This window comes from Taudactylus pleione, unplaced genomic scaffold (genome assembly GCF_031769625.1).
Source record: "Taudactylus pleione unplaced genomic scaffold, aTauple2 ptg000967l, whole genome shotgun sequence".
Taxonomy (NCBI): domain Eukaryota; kingdom Metazoa; phylum Chordata; class Amphibia; order Anura; family Myobatrachidae; genus Taudactylus; species Taudactylus pleione.
The window spans coordinates 12,307,501-12,317,500 of NW_028285368.1; the positions used below are offsets into that span (position 1 = coordinate 12,307,501).

Consider the following 10,000-nt stretch of genomic DNA (forward strand, 5'->3'; position numbering starts at 1 on the left):
CATAGCTTCCAATATCAGATGAGATTGGGCATGTCCAGTGTGGTTTGGCTGTAGGTGCTCAAAAGCATTAACTTTAGACCTCATTTACTTCTTAACTCAAGTAAATTCATTGATAAGTTGAAAAAATGTAATGTAATATGTAATAGAAAAGAATGTTATTACTATATAAAATTACCTACAGCACCTGGTATTCCCAGGTGGTCTCCCATCCAAGTACTAACCATGCCTAACACTGCATAGCTTCCAAGATCAGATGAGATTGGGCATGTCCAGTGTGGTTTGGCTGTAGGTGCTCAAAAGCATTAAATTTAGACCGCTATTACTTCTTAACACAAGTAAATTCATTGATAAGTTGAAAAAATTAAATGTAAAATGTAATAGAAAAAATGTTATGGCTATATAAAATTACCTACAGCACCTGGTATTCCCAGGCGGTCTCCCATCCAAGTACTAACCAGGCCCAACACTGCATAGCTTCCAAGATCAGACAATATTGGGCATGTCCAGTGTGGTTTGACAGTAGGTGCTCAAAAACATTAACTTTAGACTTCTTTTACTTCTTAACTCAAGTAAATTCATTGATAAGTTGAAAAAATTAAATGTAAAATTTTATAGAAAAGAATGTTATGGCAGTATAAAATTACCTACAGCACCTGGTATTCCCAGGTGGTCTCCCATTCAAGTACTAACCAGGCCCAACACTGCATAGCTTCCAAGATCAGACAAGATTGGGCATGTCCAGTGTGGTTTGGCTGTAGGCGCTCAAAAACATTAACTGTAGACCACTTTTACTTCTTAACTCAAATAAGTTCATTGATAAGTTGAAAAAATTAAATGTAAAATGTAATAGAAAGAATGTTATAGTATGATAAAATGAACTACTGCACCTGGTATTCCCTGGTGGTCTCCCATCCAAGTACTAACCATGCCCAACACTGCATAGCTTCCAAGATCAGACGACATTGGCCATGTACAGTGTGGTTTGGCTGTAGGTGCTCAAAAACATTAACTTTAGACCTCTTTTACTTCTTAACTCATGTAAATTCATTGATAAGTTGAAAAAATTAAATGTAAAATGTAATAGAAAAGAATGTTATGGCAGTATAAAATTACCTACTGCACCTGGTTTTCCCAGGTGGTTTCCCTTCCAAGTACTGACCAGGCCCAACACTGCATAGCTAACAAGAGAAAAAGAGATTGGGCATGTCCAGTGTGGATTGGCTGTAGGTGCTCAAAAGCATTAACTTTAGACCTCTGTTACTTCTTAACTCAAGGAAATTCATTGATTAGTTGAAAAAATTAAATGTAAAATGTAATAGAAAAGAATGTTATGGCAGTATAAAATTACCTACAGCACCTGGTATTTCCAGGTGGTCTCCCATCCAAGTACTAACCAGGCCCAACACTGCATAGGTTCCAAGATCAGACGAGATTGGGCATGTCCAGTGTGGTTTGGCTGTAGGTGCTCAAAAACATTAACTTTAGACCTCTTTTACTTCTTAACTCAAGTAAATTCATTGATAAGTTGAAAAATTAAATGAGAAATGTAATAGAAAAGAATGTTATGGGGAGTATAAAATTACCTACAGCTCCTGGTATTCCGAGGTGGTCTCCCATCCAAGTACTAACCAGGCCCAACACTGCATAGCTTCCAAGATCAGATTAGATTGGGCATGTCCACTGTGGTTTGGCTGTAGGTGCTCAAAAACATTAACTTTAGACCTCTATTACTTCTTAACTCAAGTAAATTCATTGATAAGTTGAAAAAATTAAATGTAAAATGTAATAGAAAAGACTGTTATGGCAGTATAAATTTACCTACAGTAACAGGTATTCCCAGGTGGTCTCCCATCCAAGTACTAATCAGGCCCAACACTGCATAGCTTCCAAGATCAGACGAAATTGGGCATGTCCAGTGTGGTTTGGCTGTAGGTGCTCAAAAACATTAACTTTAGACTTCTTTTACTTCTTAGCTCAAGTAAATTCATTGATAAGTTGAAAAAATGTAATGTAAAATGTAATAGAAAAGAATGTTATGGCAGTATAAAATTACCTACAGCACCAGGTATTCCCAGGTGGTCTCCCATCCAAGTACAAACCAGGCCCAACACTGCATAGCTTCCAAGATCAGAAAAGATTGGGTATGTCCAGTGTGGTTTGGCTGTAGGTGCTCAAAAGCATTAAATTTAGACCTCTATTACTTCTTATCTCAAGAAAATTCATTGATAATTTGAAAAAATTAAATGTAAAATGTAATAGAAAAGAATGTTATGGCAGTATAAAATTACCTACAGCTTTCAAGCTTCCAAGATCAGACGAGATTGGGCATGTCCAGTGTGGTTTGGCTGTAGGTGCTCAAAAACATTAACTTTAGACCTCTTTTACTTTTTAACTCAAGTAAATTCATTGATAAGTTGAAAAAATTAAAAGTAAAATGTAATAGAAAAGAATGTTATGGCTGTCAAAAATTACCTACAGCACCATGTGTTCCCAGGTGGACTCCCATCCAAGTACAAACCAGGCCCAACTCTGCATAGCTTCCAAGATCATACGAGATTGGGCATGTCCAGTGTGGTTTGGCTGTAGGTGCTCAAAAGCATTAACTTTAGACCTCTATTACTTCTTAACTCAAGTAAATTCATTGATAAGTTGAAAAAATTAAATGTAAAATGTAATAGAAAAGACTGTTAGGCAGTATAAAATTACCTACAGCACCTGGGACTCCTAGGTGGTCTCCCATCCAAGTACTAACCAGGCCCAACACTGCATAGCTTCCAAGATCAGATGAGATTGGGCATGTCCAGTGTGGTTTGGCTGAAGGAGCTCAAAAGCATTAACTTTAGACCTCTTTTACTTCTTTACTCAAGTAAATTCATTGATAAGTTGAAAAAATTAAATGTAAAATGTAATAGAAAAGAATGTTATGGCAGTATAAAATTACCTACAGCACCTGGTTTTCCAAGGTTGTCTCCCATCCAAGTACTAACCAGGCCAAACACTGCATAGCTTCCAAGGTCAGACGAGATTGGGCATGTCCAGTGTGGTTTGGTTGTAGGTGCTCAAAAACATTAACTTTAGACCACTTTTACTTCTTAACTCAAGTAAATTCAATGATAAGTTGAAAAAATTAAATGTAAAATGTAATAGAAAAGAATGTTATGGCTGTCTAAAATTACCTACAGCACCAGGTATTCCCAGGTGGTCTCTCATCCAAGTACAAACCAGGCCCAACACTGCATAGCTTCCAAGATCAGAAAAGATTGGGTATGTCCAGTGTGCTTTGGCTGTAGGTGCTCAAAAGCATTACATTTAGACCTCTATTACTTCTTAACTCAAGTAAATTCATTGATAAGTTGAAAAAATTAAATGTAAAATGTAATAGAAAAGAATGTTATGGCAGTATAAAATTACCTACAGCACCTGGTATTCCCAGGTGGTCTCCCATCCAAGTAATAACCAGGCCAAACACTGCATAGCTTCCAAGATCAGATGAGATTGGGCATGTCCAGTGTGGTTTGGCTGAAGGAGCTCAAAAATATTAACTTTAGACCTCTTTTACTTCTTTACTCAAGTAAATTCATTGATAAGTTGAAAAAATTAAATGTAAAATGTAATAGAAAAGAATGTTATGGCAGTATAAAATTACCTACAGCACCTGGTATTCCCAGGAGGTTTCCCATCCAAGTACTAACCAGACCAAACACTTCATAGCTTCCAAGATCAGACGAGATTGGGCATGTCCAGTGAGGATTGGCTGTAGGTGCACAAAAATATTAATTTTAGACCTCTTTTACTTCTTAACTCAAGTAAATTCATTGATAAGTTGAAAAAATTAAATGTAAAATGTAATAGAAAAGAATTTTATAGTATGATAAAATGAACTACAGCAGCTGGTATTCCCTGGTGGTCTCCCATCCAAGTACTAACCAGGCCCAACACTGCATAGCTTCCAATATCAGACGAGATTGGGTATGTCCAGTTTGGTTTGGCTGTAGGTGCTCAAAAGAATTAACTTTGGACCTCATTTACTTCTTAACTCAAGTAAATTCATTGATAAGTTGAAAAAATGTAATGTAATAAGTAATAGAAAAGAATGTTATGGCTATATAAAATTACCTACAGCACCTGGTATTCCCAGGTGGTCTCCCATTCAAGTACTAACCAGGCCCAACACTGCATAGGTTCCAAGATTAGACGAGATTGGGCATGTCCAGTGTGGTTTGGCTGTAGGTGCTCAAAAACATTAACTTTAGACCTCTTTTACTTCTTAACTCAAGTAAATTCATTGATAAGTTGAAAAATTAAATGAGAAATGTAATAGAAAAGAATGTTATGGCAGTATAAAATTACCTACAGCTCCTGGTATTCCGAGGTGGTCTCCCATCCAAGTACTAACCAGGCCCAACACTGCATAGCTTCCAAGATCAGACGAAATTGGGCATGTCCAGTGTGGTTTGGCTGTAGTTGCTCAAAAACATTAACTTTAGACTTCTTTTACTTCTTAGCTCAAGTAAATTCATTGATAAGTTGAAAAAATGTAATGTAAAATGTAATAGAAAAGAATGTTATGGCAGTATAAAATTACATACAGCACCTGGTATTCCCAGGTGGTCTCCTGTCCAAGTACTAACCAGGCCCAACACTGCATAGCTTCCAAGATCAGACGAGATTGGGCACGTCCTGTGTGGTTTGGCTGTAGGTGCTCAAAAGCATTAACTTTAGACCTCTATTACTTCTTAACTCAAGTAAATTCATTGATAACTTGAAAAAATTAAATGTAAAATGTAATAGAAAAGAATGTTATGGCTGTCTAAAATTACCTACAGCACCAGGTATTCCCAGGTGGTCTCCCATCCAAGTACAAACCAGGCCCAACACTGCATAGCTTCCAAGATCAGAAAAGATTGGGTATGTCCAGTGTGGTTTGGCTGTAGGTGCTCAAAAGCATTAAATTTAGACTTCTATTACTTCTTAACTCAAGTAAATTCATTGATAATTTGAAAAAATTAAATGTAAAATGTAATAGAAAAGAATGTTATGGCAGTATAAAATTACCTACAGCACCTGGTATTCCCAGGTGGTCTCCCATCCAAGTACTAACCATGCCAAACACTGCATAGCTTCCAAGATCAGACGAGATTGGGCATGTCCAGTGTGGTTTAGCTGTAGGTGCTCAAAAACATTAACTTTAGACCTCTTTTACTTTTTAACTCAAGTAAATTCATTGATAAGTTGAAAAAATTAAAAGTAAAATGTAATAGAAAAGAATGTTATGGCTGTCAAAAATTACATACAGCACCATGTGTTCCCAGGTGGTCTCCCATCCAAGTACAAACCAGGCCCAAATCTGCATAGCTTCCAAGATCATACGAGATTGGGCATGTCCAGTGTGGTTTGGCTGTAGGTGCTCAAAAGCATTAACTTTAGACCTCTATTACTTCTTAACTCAAGTAAATTCATTGATAAGTTGAAAAAATTAAATGTAAAATGTAATAGAAAAGACTGTTATGGCAGTATAAAATTACCTACAGCACCTGGGATTCCTAGGTGGTCTCCCATCCAAGTACTAACCAGGCCCAACACTGCATAGCTTCCAAGATCAGATGAGATTGGGCATGTCCAGTGTGGTTTGGCTGAAGGAGCTCAAAAGCATTAACTTTAGACCTCTTTTACTTCTTTACTCAAGTAAATTCAATGATTAGTTGAAAAATTAAATGTAAAATGTAATAGAAAAGAATGTTATGGCTATATAAAATTACCTACAGCACCTGGGATTCCTGGTTGGTCTCCCATCCAAGTACTAACCAGGCCCAACACTGAATAGCTTCCAGGATCAGACAAGATTGGGCATGTCCAGTGTGGTTTGGCTGCAGGTGCTAGATAATATTAACTTTAGACCTCTTTTACTTCTTAACTCAAGTAAATTCATTGATAAGTTGAAAAAATGTAATGTAAAATGTAACAGAAAAGAATGTTATTGCTATATAAAATTACCTACAGCACCTGGTATTCCCAGTTGGTCTCCTGTCCAAGTACTAACCAGGCCCAACACCGCATAGCTTCCAAGATCAGACGAGATTGGGCAAGTCCAGTGTGGTTTGGCTCTAGGTGCTCAAAATCATTAACTTTAGACCTCAATTACTTCTTAACTCAAGTAAATTCATTGATAAGTTGAAAAAATTAAATGTAAAATGTAATAGAAAAGAATGTTATGGCTGCAAAAAATTACCTACAGCACCTGGTATTCCCAGGTGGTTTCCCATCCAAGTACTATGCAGGCCCAACACTGCATAGCTTCCAAGATCAGACGAGATTGGGCATGTCCAGTGTGGTTTGGCTGTAGGTGCTCAAAAACATTAACTTTAGACCTCTTTTACTTCTTAACTCAAGTAAATTCAATGATTAGTTGTAAAATGAAATGTAAAATATGATAAAAAAGAATGTTATGGCAGTATAAAATTACCTACAGCTCCTGCTATTCCCAGGTGGTCTCCAATCTAAGTACTAACCTGGCCCAACACTGCATAGCTTCCAAGATCAGATGAGATTGGGCAAGTCCAGTGTGGTTTGGCTGAAGGAGCTCAAAACATTAACTTTAGACCTCTTTTACTTCTTTACTCAAGTAAATTCTTTGATAAGTTGAAAAAATTAAATGTAATATGTAATAGAAAAGAATGTTATGGCTGCATAAAATTACCTACAGGCCCTGGTATTCCCAGGTAGTCTCCCATCCAAGTACTAACCAGGCCCAACACTGCATAGCTTCCAAGATCAGATGAGATTGGGCATGTCCAGTTTGGTTTGGCTGTAGGTGCTCAAAAACATTAACTTTAGACCTCTATTACTTCTTAACTCAAGTAAATTCATTGATAAGTTGAAAAAATTAAATGTAAAATGTAATAGAAAAGAATGTTATGGCTGTATAAAATTACCTACAGCACCTGGTATTCTCAGGTGGTCTCCCATCCAAGTACTAACCAGACCCAACACTGTATAGCTTCCAAGATCAGACGAGATTGGGCATGTCCAGTGTGGTTTGGCTGTAGGTGCTCAAAAACATTAACTTTAGACCTCTTTTACTTCTTAACTCAAGTAAATTCATTGATAAGTTGAAAAAATTAAATGTAAAATGTAATAGAAAAGAATGTTTTGGCTGTCTAAAATTACATACAGCACATGGTATTCCCGTGTGGTCTCCCATCCAAGTACAAACCAGGCCCAACACTGCATAGCTTCCAAGATCAGATGAGATTGGGCATGTCCAGTGTGGTTTGGCTGTAGGTGCTCAAAAGCATTAAATTTAGACCTCTATTACTTCTTAACTCAAGTAAATTCATTGATAAGTTGAAAAAATTAAATGTAAAATCTAATAGAAAAGAATGTTACGGCAGTATAAAATTACCTACAGCACCTGGTATTCCCAGGTGGTCTCCCATCCAAGTACAAACCAGGTCCAACACTGCATAGCTTCCAAGATCAGACGAGATTGGGCATGTCCAGTGTGGTTTGGCTGTAGGTGCTCAAAAGCATTAACTTTAGACCTCTATTACTTCTTAACTCAAGTAAATTCATTGATAAGTTGAAAAAATTAAATGTAAAATGTAATAGAAAAGACTATTATGGTAGTATAAAATTACCTACAGCACCTGGGATTCCTAGGTCGTCTCCCATCGAAGTACTAACCAGGCCCAACACTGCATAGCTTACAAGATCAGACGAGATTGGGCATGTCCAGTGTGGTTTGGCTGAAGGAGCTCAAAAACATTAACTTTAGACCTCTTTTACTTCTTTACTCAAGTAAATTCATTGATAAGTTGAAAAATTAAATGTAAAATGTAATAGAAAAGAATGTTAGGCTGCATAAAATTATCTACAGCACCTGGTATTCCCAGGTGGTCTCCCATCCAAGTACTAACCAGGCCCAACACTGCATAGCTTCCAAGATCAGATGAGATTGGACATGTCCAGTGTGGTTTGGCTGTAGGTGCTCAAAAAAATTAACTTTAGACCTCTATTACTTCTTAACTCAAGTAAATTCATTGATAAGTTGAAAAATGAAATGTAAAATGTAATAGAAAAGAATGTTATTACAGTATAAAGTTACCTACAGCTCCTGGTATTCCCAGGTGGTCTCCCATCCACGTACTAACCAGGCCCAACACTGCATAGCTTCCAAGATCAGACGAGATTGGGCATGTCCAGTGTGGTTTGGCTGTAGGTGCTCAAAAGCATTAACTTTAGACCTCTATTACTTCTTAACTCAAGTAAATTCATTGATAAGTTGAAAAAATTAAATGTAAAATGTAATAGAAAAGAATGTTATGGCTGTATAAAATTACCTACAGCACCTGGTATTCCCAGGTGGTCTCCCATCCAAGTACTAACCAGGCCCAACACTGCATAGCTTCCAAAATCAGACGAGATTGGGCATGTCCAGTGTGGTTTGGCTGTAGGTGCTCAAAAACATTAACTTTAGACCTCTTTTACTTCTTAAATCAAGTAAATTCATTGATAAGTTGAAAAAATTAAATGTAAATATAATAGAAAAGAATGTTTTGGCTGTCTAAAATTACATACAGCACCTGGTATTCCCAGGTGGTCTCCCATCCAAGTACTAACCATGCCCAACACTACATAGCTTCCAAGATCAGACGAGATTGGGCATGTCCAGTGTGGTTTGGCTGTAGGTGCCCAAAACCATTAACTTTAGACCTCTATTACTTCTTAACTCAAGTAAATTCATTGATAAGTTGAAAAAATTAAATGTAAAATGTAATAGAAAAGAATGTTATGGCAGTATAAAATTACCTACAGCACCTGGTATTCCCAGGTGGTCTCCCATCCAAGTACTAACCAGACCCAACACTGCATAGCTTCCAAGATCAAACAAGATTGGGCATGTCCAGTGTGGTTTGGCTGTAGGTGCTCAAAAACATTAACTTTAGATCTCTTTTACTTCTTAACTCAAGTAAATTCAATGATAAGTTGAAAAAATTAAATGTAAAATGTAATAGAAAAGAATGTTTTGGCTGTATAAAATTTCCTACAGCAACTGGTATTCCCAGGTGGTCTCCCATCCAAGTACAAACCAGGCCCAACACAGCAAGGCTTACAAGATCAGACGAGATTGGGCATGTCGAGTGTGGTTTGGCTGTAGGTGCTCAAAAACATTAACTTTAGACCTCTTTTACTTCTTAACTCAAGAAAATTCAATGATTATTTGTTAAATGAAATGTAAAATATAATAAAAAAGAATGTTATGGCAGTATAAAATTACCTACAGCTCCTGCTATTCCCAGGTGGTCTCCCATCTAAGTACTAACCAGGCCCAACACTGCATAGCTTCCAAGATCAGATGAGATTGGGCAAGACCAGTGTGGTTTGGCTGAAGGAGCTCAAAACATTAACTTTAGACCTCTTTTACTTCTTTACTCAAGTAAATTCTTTGATAAGTTGAAAAAATTAAATGTAAAATGTAATAGAAAAGAATGTTATGGCTGCATAAAATTACCTACAGGCCCTGGTATTCCCAGGTAGTCTCCCATCCAAGTACTAACCAGGCCCAACACTGCATAGCTTCCAAGATCAGACGAGATTGGGCATGTCCAGTGTGGTTTGGCTGTAGGTGCTCAAAATCATTAACTTTAGACCTCTATTACTTCTTATCTCAAGTAAATTCATTGATAAGTTCAAAAAATTAAATGTAAAATGTAATAGAAAAGAATGTTATGGCTGTATAAAATTACCTACAGCACCTGGTATTCTCAGGTGGTCTCCCATCCAAGTACTAACCAGGCCCAACACTGGATAGCTTCCAAGATCAGAAGAGATTGGGCATGTCCAGTGTGGTTTGGCTGCAGCTGCTCAAAAACATTAACTTTAGACCTCTTTTACTTCTTAACTCAAGTAATTTCATTGATAAGTTGAAAAAATTAAATGTAAAATGTATTTGAATAGAATGTTTTTGCTGTTTAAAATTACATACAGCACCTGGTATTCC

General features: G+C 37.0%; 40 pseudogenes; all 40 read right to left on the reverse strand.

Annotated features, from left to right (window-relative positions):
• Positions 1-56, reverse strand: part of LOC148469392 (5S ribosomal RNA) — a 119-nt pseudogene extending 63 nt beyond the window's left edge.
• A 116-nt stretch (positions 57-172) lies between these two features.
• LOC148469393 (5S ribosomal RNA) lies at positions 173-291 on the reverse strand (annotated as a pseudogene).
• Positions 292-406: 115 nt separating this feature from the next.
• Positions 407-525, reverse strand: LOC148469394 (5S ribosomal RNA; annotated as a pseudogene).
• Positions 526-641: 116 nt separating this feature from the next.
• LOC148469395 (5S ribosomal RNA) lies at positions 642-760 on the reverse strand (annotated as a pseudogene).
• A 585-nt stretch (positions 761-1,345) lies between these two features.
• On the reverse strand, positions 1,346-1,464 carry LOC148469396 (5S ribosomal RNA; annotated as a pseudogene).
• Positions 1,465-1,580: 116 nt separating this feature from the next.
• LOC148469397 (5S ribosomal RNA) lies at positions 1,581-1,699 on the reverse strand (annotated as a pseudogene).
• A 116-nt stretch (positions 1,700-1,815) lies between these two features.
• LOC148469398 (5S ribosomal RNA) lies at positions 1,816-1,934 on the reverse strand (annotated as a pseudogene).
• A 116-nt stretch (positions 1,935-2,050) lies between these two features.
• LOC148469399 (5S ribosomal RNA) lies at positions 2,051-2,169 on the reverse strand (annotated as a pseudogene).
• Positions 2,170-2,469: 300 nt separating this feature from the next.
• On the reverse strand, positions 2,470-2,588 carry LOC148469400 (5S ribosomal RNA; annotated as a pseudogene).
• A 115-nt stretch (positions 2,589-2,703) lies between these two features.
• On the reverse strand, positions 2,704-2,822 carry LOC148469401 (5S ribosomal RNA; annotated as a pseudogene).
• Positions 2,823-2,938: 116 nt separating this feature from the next.
• On the reverse strand, positions 2,939-3,057 carry LOC148469402 (5S ribosomal RNA; annotated as a pseudogene).
• A 116-nt stretch (positions 3,058-3,173) lies between these two features.
• LOC148469403 (5S ribosomal RNA) lies at positions 3,174-3,292 on the reverse strand (annotated as a pseudogene).
• Positions 3,293-3,408: 116 nt separating this feature from the next.
• LOC148469404 (5S ribosomal RNA) lies at positions 3,409-3,527 on the reverse strand (annotated as a pseudogene).
• A 116-nt stretch (positions 3,528-3,643) lies between these two features.
• Positions 3,644-3,762, reverse strand: LOC148469405 (5S ribosomal RNA; annotated as a pseudogene).
• Positions 3,763-3,878: 116 nt separating this feature from the next.
• Positions 3,879-3,997, reverse strand: LOC148469406 (5S ribosomal RNA; annotated as a pseudogene).
• Positions 3,998-4,113: 116 nt separating this feature from the next.
• LOC148469407 (5S ribosomal RNA) lies at positions 4,114-4,232 on the reverse strand (annotated as a pseudogene).
• Positions 4,233-4,347: 115 nt separating this feature from the next.
• Positions 4,348-4,466, reverse strand: LOC148469408 (5S ribosomal RNA; annotated as a pseudogene).
• Positions 4,467-4,582: 116 nt separating this feature from the next.
• Positions 4,583-4,701, reverse strand: LOC148469409 (5S ribosomal RNA; annotated as a pseudogene).
• Positions 4,702-4,817: 116 nt separating this feature from the next.
• Positions 4,818-4,936, reverse strand: LOC148469410 (5S ribosomal RNA; annotated as a pseudogene).
• A 116-nt stretch (positions 4,937-5,052) lies between these two features.
• LOC148469411 (5S ribosomal RNA) lies at positions 5,053-5,171 on the reverse strand (annotated as a pseudogene).
• Positions 5,172-5,287: 116 nt separating this feature from the next.
• LOC148469412 (5S ribosomal RNA) lies at positions 5,288-5,406 on the reverse strand (annotated as a pseudogene).
• A 116-nt stretch (positions 5,407-5,522) lies between these two features.
• On the reverse strand, positions 5,523-5,641 carry LOC148469413 (5S ribosomal RNA; annotated as a pseudogene).
• Positions 5,642-5,756: 115 nt separating this feature from the next.
• LOC148469414 (5S ribosomal RNA) lies at positions 5,757-5,875 on the reverse strand (annotated as a pseudogene).
• Positions 5,876-5,991: 116 nt separating this feature from the next.
• On the reverse strand, positions 5,992-6,110 carry LOC148469415 (5S ribosomal RNA; annotated as a pseudogene).
• A 116-nt stretch (positions 6,111-6,226) lies between these two features.
• On the reverse strand, positions 6,227-6,345 carry LOC148469416 (5S ribosomal RNA; annotated as a pseudogene).
• Positions 6,346-6,460: 115 nt separating this feature from the next.
• On the reverse strand, positions 6,461-6,579 carry LOC148469417 (5S ribosomal RNA; annotated as a pseudogene).
• Positions 6,580-6,694: 115 nt separating this feature from the next.
• On the reverse strand, positions 6,695-6,813 carry LOC148469418 (5S ribosomal RNA; annotated as a pseudogene).
• A 116-nt stretch (positions 6,814-6,929) lies between these two features.
• Positions 6,930-7,048, reverse strand: LOC148469419 (5S ribosomal RNA; annotated as a pseudogene).
• A 116-nt stretch (positions 7,049-7,164) lies between these two features.
• LOC148469420 (5S ribosomal RNA) lies at positions 7,165-7,283 on the reverse strand (annotated as a pseudogene).
• Positions 7,284-7,399: 116 nt separating this feature from the next.
• LOC148469421 (5S ribosomal RNA) lies at positions 7,400-7,518 on the reverse strand (annotated as a pseudogene).
• Positions 7,519-7,634: 116 nt separating this feature from the next.
• Positions 7,635-7,753, reverse strand: LOC148469422 (5S ribosomal RNA; annotated as a pseudogene).
• Positions 7,754-7,867: 114 nt separating this feature from the next.
• Positions 7,868-7,986, reverse strand: LOC148469423 (5S ribosomal RNA; annotated as a pseudogene).
• A 115-nt stretch (positions 7,987-8,101) lies between these two features.
• On the reverse strand, positions 8,102-8,220 carry LOC148469424 (5S ribosomal RNA; annotated as a pseudogene).
• Positions 8,221-8,336: 116 nt separating this feature from the next.
• On the reverse strand, positions 8,337-8,455 carry LOC148469425 (5S ribosomal RNA; annotated as a pseudogene).
• Positions 8,456-8,570: 115 nt separating this feature from the next.
• On the reverse strand, positions 8,571-8,689 carry LOC148469426 (5S ribosomal RNA; annotated as a pseudogene).
• A 116-nt stretch (positions 8,690-8,805) lies between these two features.
• Positions 8,806-8,924, reverse strand: LOC148469427 (5S ribosomal RNA; annotated as a pseudogene).
• Positions 8,925-9,274: 350 nt separating this feature from the next.
• Positions 9,275-9,393, reverse strand: LOC148469428 (5S ribosomal RNA; annotated as a pseudogene).
• Positions 9,394-9,508: 115 nt separating this feature from the next.
• LOC148469429 (5S ribosomal RNA) lies at positions 9,509-9,627 on the reverse strand (annotated as a pseudogene).
• A 116-nt stretch (positions 9,628-9,743) lies between these two features.
• On the reverse strand, positions 9,744-9,862 carry LOC148469430 (5S ribosomal RNA; annotated as a pseudogene).
• Positions 9,863-9,978: 116 nt separating this feature from the next.
• LOC148469431 (5S ribosomal RNA) overlaps positions 9,979-10,000 on the reverse strand; it is a 119-nt pseudogene continuing 97 nt past the window's right edge.